Source organism: Cryptomeria japonica, chromosome 5 (assembly GCF_030272615.1).
Source record: "Cryptomeria japonica chromosome 5, Sugi_1.0, whole genome shotgun sequence".
NCBI lineage: Eukaryota > Viridiplantae > Streptophyta > Pinopsida > Cupressales > Cupressaceae > Cryptomeria > Cryptomeria japonica.
In genome coordinates, this window is record NC_081409.1 from 804,759,884 (window position 1) to 804,773,046 (window position 13,163).

General features: G+C 35.1%; 1 long non-coding RNA gene across 8 annotated transcripts; it reads left to right on the plus strand.

Moving 5' to 3' along the window:
* Window positions 1-460: 460 nt before the first annotated feature.
* LOC131042059 (uncharacterized) lies at window positions 461-11,477 on the plus strand. Of its 8 annotated transcripts, none has more exons than XR_009372734.1 (4): window positions 461-693; window positions 1,405-2,878; window positions 3,011-10,932; window positions 11,106-11,477. It is a non-coding gene; the product is annotated as an uncharacterized LOC131042059 (long non-coding RNA). The 8 variants fall into 8 exon arrangements; XR_009105106.2 differs by having other exon boundaries at window positions 464-2,878; window positions 3,011-9,728; window positions 10,224-10,932; XR_009372736.1 differs by having other exon boundaries at window positions 466-2,878; window positions 3,011-3,831; window positions 7,332-10,932.
* The last annotated feature ends 1,686 nt before the right edge of the window (window positions 11,478-13,163 follow it).

The window sequence follows — 13,163 nt, forward strand, 5'->3', positions numbered from 1 at the left end:
AAAAAGTCCACTTGTCAACACACAATTATAACAACTCCAACCAAAAAAAACCCAAAAACTAAATTAAAAAATACCCCAAAATATACTAATTTCACCATTAAATATATAAAAACTCTTAAGGGTGCAAAATTGACCCTAGAAACCCTAAAAACTATTAGTGTGGGACATATTCTACAACTATTTCCTGGTTCTCTTCCCCCACCTTGCGTACAAATCTCGCCGAGTCTTTTTTATACGATCTAATACATTTAATGATATATTTTTTTTAAAAGGAGTGTAATTGGAGGGGTTTCTTGTGGGTCCCACCACGGAAAACAAAACAATTTCCACCCCTACGTTTTTCTCCGCTCCCATAAATATCTTCCGATCAACCATTGACGAAACGACAGAGGCATTATTCGATTGGATCAGCAGGCACCGCTAAATAGCTTCTATCCTATTTAAATTGTGCTGTTCTTACGCTAGCCTGCCGATCCCATCGTAAGCGGAATAGTCTAGAAAACAAGTTGACGTGACACACGAGGCTCTGCCATTGCCACGACACCGAAAATTCCGCGATCTTTCTCTATATATTCCCCTTTGTTCTGTCTGGTTCCATTCTTTGTCATTGGCACCGGGTTACCTCGGGGACATGGGGGTCAGAATGATATACGTAGGCAGGATTGGGGTGGGATTCGATCCTTGGCTTTGCAGGTCTGTTCTGGTTGTTTTCTTCCTCTTAACTTTACTTTCGATTTCGTTTTCTCCTTGAAACGTGACGGGATTGTTTAGGACTTTTTCCGCAACTTTTCAGTATTTGCCAGAATTGATATCTAGGGTTCGTGAATGTAAATGGGTTTTCAGCTATTTAGGATAAGTGTTTTGGCTTCCTTTTGTGGTGGGATATGGTTTTTTTATAGGGTATATGCCTTGGAGTTTAAGATTTTTTTATGGGGGTTTTAAGGTACGTTATAGAGGTAGTTGCGTGTCTCATTTTCTTGGGATGGCTGGTAATTTGTATGACGACTCTTGTTTTTTTTTTGGTTCCTTAGGGGTTTCTAATATAGATCCGTGATTTACTCATCCTCTTAAACTGTAATTTGCTGGTTTTATGTGGGTAGTTATTCTTTTGACCGACTGATCTTGTCGTTGTGTTTAATGAAGTGTGTGTTGGCTTCACCTTCAGTTTTGTTTTGAAAGTGTGTTTGTACGAGGGTCTGGTTTTTTCGATCTTGTAAGTTTTCCTTATGAAAGCTTACAATTTTTGAAATTAAATAATATCTATGAGGGTTTGGTTATCTCGGGTTGATTTTATTTTGAATGGACGAGTGTTATTGTTTTCAGGTTTACATGTTCTTTTTTTGTACTTTTGTTTTCAGATCTGTAGATTTAACTTCTGATTGCCCGAGGGTTCGTTTTTTTCAGGTTTCAAATTTTCTGGGTATAAGTAATCTATACATCTTTTAGGTTTCTAAGGCTCCGAGGGTTTGTTCTATGGGGATTTGTTGATTTCAGGTATATTATTAATTATAATCAGTAACTTATATATCATGTAGCTTTTTAAATAAAACATATTTTGAGGGTTTGTTGTATGTAGGCGTTGTCCATTTATTGGGTATCGGTTATAAATGGTTATCTGAATATGTTTTCTGTTTAGAGAAATGCTTCCTTTCTAAATAGGTGCTAGTGGTCTTAAAACTTCCTATTTCTTTGAGTTTATGTTATATCTAATCTTTTGAAGATTTGATCTGGGGTTTTTAAATTTTTTTTAAAGGTTACCATGGCTAGGACTCTGAAGTTCTGTTAAAGGCCTGATATGATGGACTTGTATATAGATCTGATGTTTTTAATCATTTTAATTGCGCCGAGATCTCGAATTCACAGTCTGATGACTTTGAATTTCTATTAGATGTATACTTAACGGTTTTTTCTCTCCTTACCAAGGCATTTAGTCGTGAAATTGTCCTCAGTTTGCCTGTAATACTATTATTTTTCTTCATGATCCGTTTTTCATACATGATGTTTTTTGTTTTGTTTTGTTTTGGGTGTCGGCACCGTGAAAATTGTTTTCCTTCCGCTTTTAGTATTCTATCTCTAATGGTTTTATTTGTCCCATAAGGGTGCAAGTAGTAATTCATCTCCTTTCAGTGACGTTATGGGGTTTTTGAAGGACACTTTTATATATCTTATGATTTATGACTTTTGAATTGTGTGTACTAGTAAATGTTATATGAGATTTCTATTTTATTAGGATTTCAGTTTTCTAATTAGTGTTCCAAGTCTTTTTGTTTTTGTTTTTTTCATTTGCTGATGCTACGAGCTCACTTTTTCCTTTGAAATTTGTGATGAGTATGGATAGCATGTTTGTTTAGCTTGTTTGTTGGTACATGCATCCGATAGGAATTGTAGAATAGAAATACATAGGATCTTGTAAAAGGTTTGTTTTATTGGCATTGGGGCACTCTTCTTTTCTTAAAACTTTAGAGTTCTACTCTTTGTTGGGTTTGTGCATGATAGATTTACATTGAAGGGTTGTAGGTGTTGTTCAGATGGCTCTTGAAATCTTTAAGAAAACAACCTGGCTTCAGCTGCATGGTAGTTTTTTCTACAGGGTTTTTGTATCGTTGTCTTAAAATAGGGTTGTTAATTTGGTGAAATCCTCATTGTAAGCTTAATATAAATGGTCTTCACCATTAGAGTATGCGATAAGTTCCCGTGATTTGAGTGCAAAGGAGGCTCTTTCATGAAAGTCCATTTGTTAACATGTGGGTTCGTCTTTACTGCAAATTTCTATGGTGGTCCTGTGGAACTTTTTTTAGTGCACAAGATGTTTTATTGAATTGTGCTGGTAGCACGCGGACATTTTCGTGGGCCATGGTGGTATTTTACTTCGACAATTGTACGTGGCTGCATGCTGTTAATTTTTTTGGTAGAGCTTTTTTCATAGCAAAACATATCTAAATCTGATTGTATGTATGTAGTCAAACGGTAAATGATTTAGTAATTCTCTATGTTCTTTTGTGTTTTACAGGTAAGGTCGAATGAGAAACGTAAAGCTCATCGTACGTGGAGGGAGGAGTAGTTTTGTATGACATGAAAATGTTAGCATGTTGTCAATCAACGTATTCATTATGCTATACGCAGCAGTTGATGAAGATCTTAAAAAATGAGGAGCTTACTATTTGTCTTATGCATTACAATTATGATTCTCTAGACAGTGGTATTCGTGACGCAACTTGAATGCATTTGGCACTAGGCCAGATGAATTCCGTTGTTCTGTTTTGTAAGAAACTTTATTTATAACTCGGACAAAGCTATTGATGTTTCTAGCTTGTCCCAGGCTGTATTTTTTTGAGGAATTTTGTATATTTGCATTTGTTCAAGCATGTAGCTAGAAAGGATCTTACCTCGTTGGGTGCGCTCACGGGGTCGGTCAACACAGTAATAAAATGCTTTTCGTTTGTGGTTTTGGCAGGGGGCTTTACTCCTGCCTGCGTGTCCTTGTTTCTTCTTTGACTCTGTGATTGTGATGCTTGTTTGTTACAGATGTGTCATGGTGGCGATCTTTGTTACTATTCATTACATAGTGAATATGCACTTGAAGATATATTGTGGGATTGAGCACATTTTGGATAATGGATAGAGAAAAATGCGGTTATCTTCGAAGATTAACTTATGCGCAGCATATGCGTGTTTTGGGGAGTTACCATCCTCGTACCATTGCTATGAAAGGAGATGGGCTAGCTATTTATCTGTGAGCCAAGGCATTGCAATAATATCATCATTCCAATTGGAGCCTCACAACAATTTTAAAGCTTCACAACAATTTTAACCGTGTCATTGATGAAGCAGGTGGGTTCTTTCCAATTATTAAAATTTGTTTTAAGATGAATCTAACAATACGATTAGATATCAGAAGAAGCTATTGGCTATGTTTTGTTCCCTATTCAAATTAGCTGTGATGTCTTAAACAAAGATGTCTGTTAATAGCTGGTGATGTCAATCCCTAGGCAACATTTTTCTTGTAGACTGGGATGTCTCTGGTTTTCAACAGATATCTTTATTTAAGACATCGGAGCTAAATTATTAGAAATAATGTATAAAGAATTTAACGATATAACTAGTACACATATCCTTGGCTACAAAATATTATCACGATACGTAATCTTATGAATATAGAGGAAATGCAAAGAAAATGTCATAAGTTGGTTAATTATTAGAAATTACTTGCACGGAAATTTTTTAACTTAATACGTAAATTAATCTCAAAGATTGGATGGCCTAATATTTGTGTTTTTTGAAAAAAACTAGATGGCCTAATCTTTGTGTTTTTTTTTTGGAAGAAAATGGATGATGAACTTACGTGAAAGATAAAATAATTAATAGGAAAAAGTGAAAAATAATCTAATTATTAGCTAAATGCTTCTAGTTATCTTTAATAATATGATCTCACTGAATACCGGGAAAAAGGAAAAGACAAAGTAATCTATTTTAGTTAAATCTCCTCGAGCACAATGTTCATCATTCAGTTCTAGCTAAACCTCCTTCAATAGTTCATCTAGGTTTTTGATAAAAACAAGATGGCCTAATCTTTGTGTTTTTTGAAAGAAAATGGATAATGAACTTACGTGAAAGATAAAATAATTAACAGGAAAAAGTAAAAAATAATCTAATTATAGCTAAATACTACTAGTTATCTTTAATATGATCTCACTGAATACTGTGTTAAAGGAAAGGACAAAATAATCTATTTTAGTTAAATCTCCTCCAAGCTCTGTTATGGCAACAACACCTTAAGCACATTGTTCATCATTCAATTATAGCTAAACCTCCATCAATAGTGCACACGACTCACTCACGCAATAAATTAAAATCATGTATTGTTATTCAATCTTGATGCACAATTCAGTTACGCAGTAAAATCATAAATTGGTAAAAAGACGGCAAAATAATCTATTCTAGCTACCTTCAAGCTAATGATACCAGCGCTACAAACACATTGTTATATTCATCCAATTTTAGCTAGATTTCCGTCAATATTAATACACAAATCACTGACCCTGTTAAAGCAGATTTTGGAAAAACAATAAGGGAAAACTTCTAAACCATGGACGGTTGTCTGTTACATTCTCCAGGGTTAAAACATCAGACAGCAAAATGTTAATGTGAGAACATGGTGCGTCTTGGCAAATATATTGTAACAAAATCCGTGCTTGCATACAATCTGGGTCTTGATCTTATGATCTCTCTCGGCGAGAGGAAAAATTCCTTATAAGAGTGCTAGGAAATGGTAATGGCAACACGAAATGGAGAGCAGTCTCCTGCTACTCATCCTGAATCTCCTCCTTTGCCTCGAACATAGTTTCTTAATTTTTAACTTACCCTTACGTGAGGTGCTCCATACGGAATAACATTCTTGTGGTCCTCACCCCAGTAGCATCAACTTTTATTGAACGGTTCTTGGCAAAGTAAGCTGGGTGGGTCAGTTTTCCTGAGATCTATATCTCGGTCATTAGCTTCAGTAGGTGCCTACATTGTCCTCAGTGCCTAAGAAATTGGAGTATTAAAGTATTAAGTAAATTGGAAGATGTTTTATTGTTTAATTAGAAACTTTTAGTTCTGTGTAATAGTCTTAAGCGCTCGTGAAAATTTGTTTAAGTTTACTATTTTTCGAGGGGGGCGACATATATACCTGTTTTCATTTGATTCTTATGTAATTCTAGATAAGTTGATTTCTTATTGAACTTCAAATGAAATTCTCGATTTTTTAAAGAATTTACCAAGGCACCATTTCTGAGGTTCTCGCGCTCATTCTGGCCTTGTTTTTGTTTTTTCTAAACTAGTAAGGTGTTTAATGAAATGCTTGCAAGATTCAATTATTATTTTATGTCATAGAATCTATTTTCATGCACTCGTACTTGTATGTATTGAATCTTTAACAGTTGTATAAATGATATGAGACCTACTCTTACACTTGTAATATATTTTTTATTGTTGTCAATTTGTTGTCCTTTTTACTATTCATATCAGTTGTAACGTGTATGGATGGAGGATTTTATTATCGGAACTTATGCAATAAGTTGATGGTTCGTGAAAGGGTATTCTACCCTAGCATGCTTACTTGAGCGAGTACTGGACATAGCTTACTTTATAATGAATAATGCAGTGGAAGGATTCCATGTTGTTGTTAACTTGGTATTACCAAAAATGGAGCAACGTGCGTCAAAGCTTATAGCAGTAGTGGACCAAGAATGGAACTCTTCAGTTGGGCAGAAAGTCAGTACATCTTACAGAAAGTATTTCTTGCAGAAAGTCAATATTTATTATTAACTTCTTTGAGGCCAGTGCGCCTGATGTCTCAAGCATTGGGAGTAGTCGAGTACAACTGAAACAGTATACTGTGCTCGGGCCAGGTAAATGCTTTTCAGGATCAAGCGGAACTGTTTGTTCTGTTGACCAACTTATGGAGAATAATTGAGATCAGACAATGGTTCGATAAATGTTTGATTGGCTCGGATGTCACGGGTTGATCTCAAAACACTACTGAAGATGGTTCTGATTGTCAAAGCTATTCCATGCTACCAGCCTGCACCAGATCATCGTTTTGAGATATTTCTGCAACTGGCTGATTGTATATGGAGTTTGAAGTGCAGTAATGCGTTGTGAATGCAATGATCAGCGCAGTATCAGCAAAAGTAACGCTGCTGTTTGATGGATCCACTAAAGTTAACAGCTTGTCTCTGATCGTCTATATTGGTCTCTTTCTGCCATGTACAGTCGAAATGTTCTTAGTCATGCAGCTTAAATCTATAAGGATCTTACCCCGTTGGGTGCGCTCATCTGGGTGGTCCAAAAGTAATAAAATAGTATGCTTTTTGGTTTTGGCAGGGGCTTTACCCCTGCCGGTGGGTGTTCTAGGTGTTTTTTAATTTTTTTACCATGCGACTGTGACACGAGTAGCTGTTGCAAATGATTCAAAATGGGTGGTATATTTTTATTTTTTTCTTAACAATTAGCATTATCCTTGTCGGTGGGTATTTTGCTTATGTTCAGTGTGCAACTGTGACTAGTATTTATTACAGACATGAGACAAGGCACATGGTGGTAATATCTTTATTTCTGTTCATTACATACTGAGATTGAACACACGATATATTGTGAAGTTTGTGTCATTTGGGTGAAGAAATGATGTGCTTTAAAGACGCAATTGTTACTGCTTTGAACAAATTTACTTTTTCTTTGTTCTGAAGGGATACGAATTAGCTATTTGGTCTGGTGTAGTCATTATTGATTAGATCTCTTATCACATTCTCACAATAATGAGGAGTATATGTGGGCTGGAAAACTTGCAGATGCTTCACAAGGATTAAAGACGGTCATGTCCAGTGGTATATCAGGTGTGTTATCTGTTGACTCCATTTACATGTATGTTTGAGTTGAAGCTGGTCTAGATTATAAAACCTGAGCAAGCTACTGTTTCAAATGCTTTATTAAACTTGTCAAAGCGTTATCAACTTTCTTCGTCGATTTGCATGTGAAATTTGGGGTGTGCTAGAAGTTTATTGTTGGTGAATTGATTATCAGTTGGTGAATTAGAAGTTTATTGTTGGTGAATTATAATTTTGTGTAGCCTGCCCATCTGTTTGAGGCATTCCAAGTAATGCGTTGCTTTCAAATCCTTGGGATCCTTCCTCCTCGAAGAGATCTGGAAGATTTTTTCATTCTACTTTTCGTGGGGAAATATAGGTCTGGTACAGTTCAGTGGGAGAATCTAGGATATCACATAGGTGTAGGGAAATTTCATGTATCTTTCAATCTAAGTACGGTGTCTTGGTAGAATTAGTCTCTCAATGGAAAAAATGCTCATTTGCTTATATTGCAACTCAGTTTACTATAAAATAAATACCAGGTCATAAACATTATTTAATTTTTGGTATTTTAATTTTGTGGACAATCTTAGGATGGATACCTATCTTTCAATCTAAATATGGTGTCTTGATAGAATGATTCTGTCAATAGGAAAAATGCTGGTATGCTGGTATTTGAATGTTGGCTTATATTGCAACTATTTAACTCCAAAATGAAAACCAAAAGAGTAGGTGAAAATGTAGCCTACTTATGTATGAAGTATAATATTGAACGACACAGTCTAACTTCACACACTACACTTTACAGAATGACATATTAATCTAAAACTAATTTATTTCAAAGAGGGGGCAAATCAATGCTGGATATTTTTATCAGATGATGGGGTTGTTTTGAATTTGAGGACAAAATATTGTTTTGTAACTTCTTTGTCTTTTAACTTATGAGAGCTCTTTAGTTGAAGATGCCTTCCCATTCATTATATGAAGAAATTAAGCTGTCCTTTTCACGCAATTCCATTGCGTATTATTTTGTTTAAACACACAAGATGTCTAGGTAGTCAAATTGGATATGTTTAGGTTAGCTTGACAAACGATGACATTGAAAAGCAGAAAAAACGGCGTTTTAGCATGGCAATGGAAATCTGTATAACAACAAACGGTGACGGAGGTGTGACTGCAGCTCTGAAAAACTTAAAAGCAGCATATATCTCAACGCTACCAACATCAACTGCTCCATTTCTGCCCTCTTGGGCTCTTCATGTAATTCCGAGCCACTTGCGTGATTACACATCTTCCATCCTCTTGCATGTATGTGATTCACTTACTTCCTACTGAATGCTTATACTGTCTCATGTCGAAAGTTTCAGAGATCTGATTATGCTGTCACATACGAGAGGGCAGTTTAACTTTAAGTATTGTTGACCTTACTAGTGTCCATGGTTAAGATTAATTTCCTTCTTTTGGATGCATGGGAAGATCCAAAGCTACATTAGATATAACATATATTTCTAGAAGAACTAGAACATCTTTAGCAAGTGGTTTCAGATATTCACAGCTTTGGAGCGATGGTTATGACGACCACCACATGCAGACTTTTGCCAAGGCTTATTAGTGTTGTGAATGCTGGAAGGCATGATCTTCTTCTTGGAATACTGAATATGGTGCAACAGTGGGGGACCTTTTCTTAAGTGTGAGAAAGAGCCATCCTCCTTTCAGATGTTTACATCCTTCAGTGCTCGCTTTTTTTAATAGCCACAGCTTCAAAGCCTAAAACATCCGACTCTTTTCTCACAATTGCAAGCCAAGATAATTTAATTTTTAGGCCTACTATTGTAGGCCTTTCAGTGATGCACGCTGTAGCAGCACAATCATCTTTATCATGTAACAGTAAAGGATAGAATACTGGAGTAAGTCGCCCTTGATTTTAGGGCAAACCAGTTTACGTTTTTATATGTTTGTAGCTTTGGAGCTATGGCTATATATTTTTTACATACACTCCAAAGCCTTAAAGTTTGAAGATCTCTTTCTGCTATAGAAGAATGATCTGGGGCTATGGCCATACAAGTAGCATTGAGCAGACATTGGAAGGTAGTGTGGCAGAGCTCAATGCGTAGGTTGTGAATTGAGGAGTTATTGGTAGCTTTATGTTCAAGACTATTGCAGAAACCGTAGATGTGAAGCTAAATGGAGAGAGGTTGAGAGGGCAGAAATGGAGCAGTTGATGATGATAGATTTTGGTGCTTTCATCCAGATGCAGCTCTGTGACATTGAACTTACAATGTGCTGAACGTGACGAAATTTGAAGCTTTAGAATTTTGACCATTCATCTGCAATTCCATCATATTAAAGAGCTTCATATCGATCTTTTTGTGTAAGATGAAGGTAAACATACAAGTACAATTTTTTATTATATTGATATTATTGCAATATTAGTTGATTGTTAAAATTTAATATTAGTAGATTGTCAATGGAAAGCCGTTTATTATGTTAATTGCTGATAAATAGATATTATAGTTTATATTCAGTAAAACTAGTTGGCGAAGTTGGTTATTGACGCGTCAGTTCTGGATTGGTATTTGTTAATTAATAATTTCTCACAAACTTCAGTGATATCTTGCCAATTCTACGAAAGCTGAAATTAGTTTATACGGAAACCCAGGTCACCTAAAACACTAAGCTTGAGCACAGAGTTTTTTAATTAAAAAACTCTGTGCTCAAGCTTAGTGTTTTAGGTGACCTGGGTTTCCGTATAAACTAATTTCAGCTTTCGTAGAATTGGCAAGATATCACTGAAGTTTGTGAGAAATTAATAATGAATAAATTAGTTGTTAATTTATTTGTCGATTGAATGAACAGAAAAGTCGATTGAATGAACAGAAAAGCCACAGGCGTTACACAGTGCAACATACGAGATTGCAAGAGAATGCGGTTCGGGTGCATTTACCTTTTGGTCAAAGCGTGCTGGTTATAACCATATTTCGATTGTGCAAGCTTTTAAATATTTTCAGCACATATTGTAACCACTCGACATGTTAGTATTTTTTTTGCTGAAAAGAGGTCCTTGGTGTCTGCAGTGCAACATATAATAGATTGACGGCTAGATGTTTATATTTTGGCCATATGACAGGTCGTGTTATTTAATTTGATTCCTGCTATGTTTTTCTCATTGTTGTCAGTACGGTTATATCATTCATGTTGGCAGATAAAGAACTGAAGTTTACACCAACTAGCGTAGCATGTTTCTTGATGTGTCCCAGCTATATGCGGGATTCATTGCTTTGTAACACATTTATTTGGACATGCAAAATGCTCAGAATGTCCGAACTTATGAGAAATATCAGTTCAGTATGAGGAGCTCGCTTTTCGTTGTCAAGAATTAATGTTAGCAATAATTCTTCTAATTAGATCTGATTTGCTGGTACATTCAAGATAGTGTTTTGCAGATGAATCACATTTGGAGCTTGAGATGCAGTCATGGGTAGTGCAGCATATGACAAGGAAGGCCAAGCGGTGTACTTTTTGAGCACGCCCTTACGAGTGCACATTGTTTGAAAGATTTCTTATAGTTGCAGTCGAACTGTTCCAGGTATCTAACGTTTAAAGATTTTACTTATGTTTTAAAGTAATTAATTGCTTCTCTGGTGTTGACTTTATTTTTTTTTATCTGGTGTTTGACTTTATTTCTTTATCGCTGGTGTTTGACTTTATTTTTTATCTGACTTTTTATAAACGTTTGGTTGATATATGTATTTGTCACAGATGAATCCTGATAGCAGGTTAATCTAAAGGATGGGGATTTATTCGGGCAGTTTTCTCCAAAGGCTTTGGACAGTGCAGTTGTGCAAAGAACCAGACTTTGCATGGTGAAAATTTGTTGATTGAGATTTAAACTACTCTATTTTAACTTTTTTGGCTGGAAAATGTATCAGCTGTTTAAATTTGGGTTTTTTTGGTGGTTCGTATGGTAAACTATTGTCATAATTATGATGTATCCAGTGTTATGTTGACTGTGGAGACTAAATTGTAGGTAGTCATGATATTTTGTACACTATGTATCCGGCATTTGAAGTATTGTTGATAAAAGCTGGAAAACTTGGCCTCTACTTTTCATGAAATCTTAGATTGCTTGGAGACCGTAGGGGTTGAAGATAAAAATTTGCCCTCGTTGTTTTTTCTTAAATTTAAAGTAGGAAGGTCAGTCTTGTATTATTACTAGTAATTTAAAGTAGGAAGGTCAGTCTAGACATGCAACAAAAGTATGAGTTTCATTTCAACTAAGAATAATGAAGCCCCATTATTGACATGCTCGTGCAGGGAGATCAATTAAGAATAATGAAGCTCCATTACTGACATGCTCGTGCAGGGAGAGACCAATTAAGAATAATGAGATCTTATGTGAAATAGAAGAAAGGGATATGTGTTATATGTACTCAATTAAGAATAACGAAGCTCCATTACTGACATGCTCGTGCAGGGAGAGACCAATTAAGAATAATGAGATCTTATGTGAAATAGAAGAAAGGGATATGTGTTATATGTACTCAATTAAGAATAACGAAGCTCCATTATTGACATGCTCGTGCAGGGAGAGACCAATTAAGAATAATGGGATCTTATGTGAAATAGAAGAAAGGGATATGTGTTATATTTACAAGTAAAGTGTAAATGGAGAAAGTGGTAACTTAAAATCATTCGAAAGACTTTATTATCAAAAGGTTCTTGTTATGATATGTTCCAAATTCTATCCTTTTGCCTTCTCTTATTCTTTCTATATCTCCCTCTTTAAGGCTAGGGGTTCTTTAAGGCTAGGGGTTCGAAATAGGAAAGGGATTGTTCTTGTTATGATCTTTTGCAAATTCTATCCTTTTGCCTTCTCTCTTACTCTTTTCTTTCTATATCTTCCTCTTTAGGGTTGGGGGTTCGAATTAGGAAAGGGATTGTTCTTGTTATGATCTGTTCCAAATTCTATCCTTTTGCCTTCTTACTCTTTCTGTGTCTCCCTCTTTAGGGTTAGGGGTTCGAATTAGGAAAATTAGGAAAGGTGTTCCAAATTCTAAATTCTATCCTTCGCCTTAAGGGCTTCCTTTTGCCTTATCTATATCTACCTCTTTATATATTAGAGAGAAAGGGTAGGGGTTCTTCCTTTTGCCTTATCTATATCCCCCTCTTTATATATTAGAGAGAAAGGGTAGGGGTTCTTCCTTTTGCCTTATCTATATCCCCCTCTTTATATATTAGATAGAAAGGGTAGGGGTTCTTCCTTTTGCCTTCTCTATGTCTTCCTCTTTATATATTAGATAGAAAGGGCTAGGGGTTTGAATCATAATTGAGAGATTATTTTGACTTCTCTATATCTCCCTCTCTATATATTAGTAATATATAAAGGGCTAGGGGTTCTAATCATTATTGAGATATTATTTTAATCGTTATGAGATATTATTTATATCTCCTATTTTTTTTGTCTTCTCTATATCTCTTATTATTTTGCCCAATCTATATCACCCTTTATATATATTAGATTTATATATCTCCCTCTATATATTAGATTTATATATTAGATGTGTTCCAAGTTCTATTCCTATTGCCTTCTCTATATCTCCCTCTTTATATATTAGAAAGGGCTAGGGGTTCGAATCATTATTAATATTATTTGAAAGAAAATCAATTTAAAAAATAAAAAAATTATAAAATTAATTCAAGTATAGTTAAATTTTTATATTAATTTTGGAATGATATATATTATAAATAAAAATAAATTATTACATTATAATGTTGTAATCAATATTAAATTATTATTAAGATATTACTATATTGTAC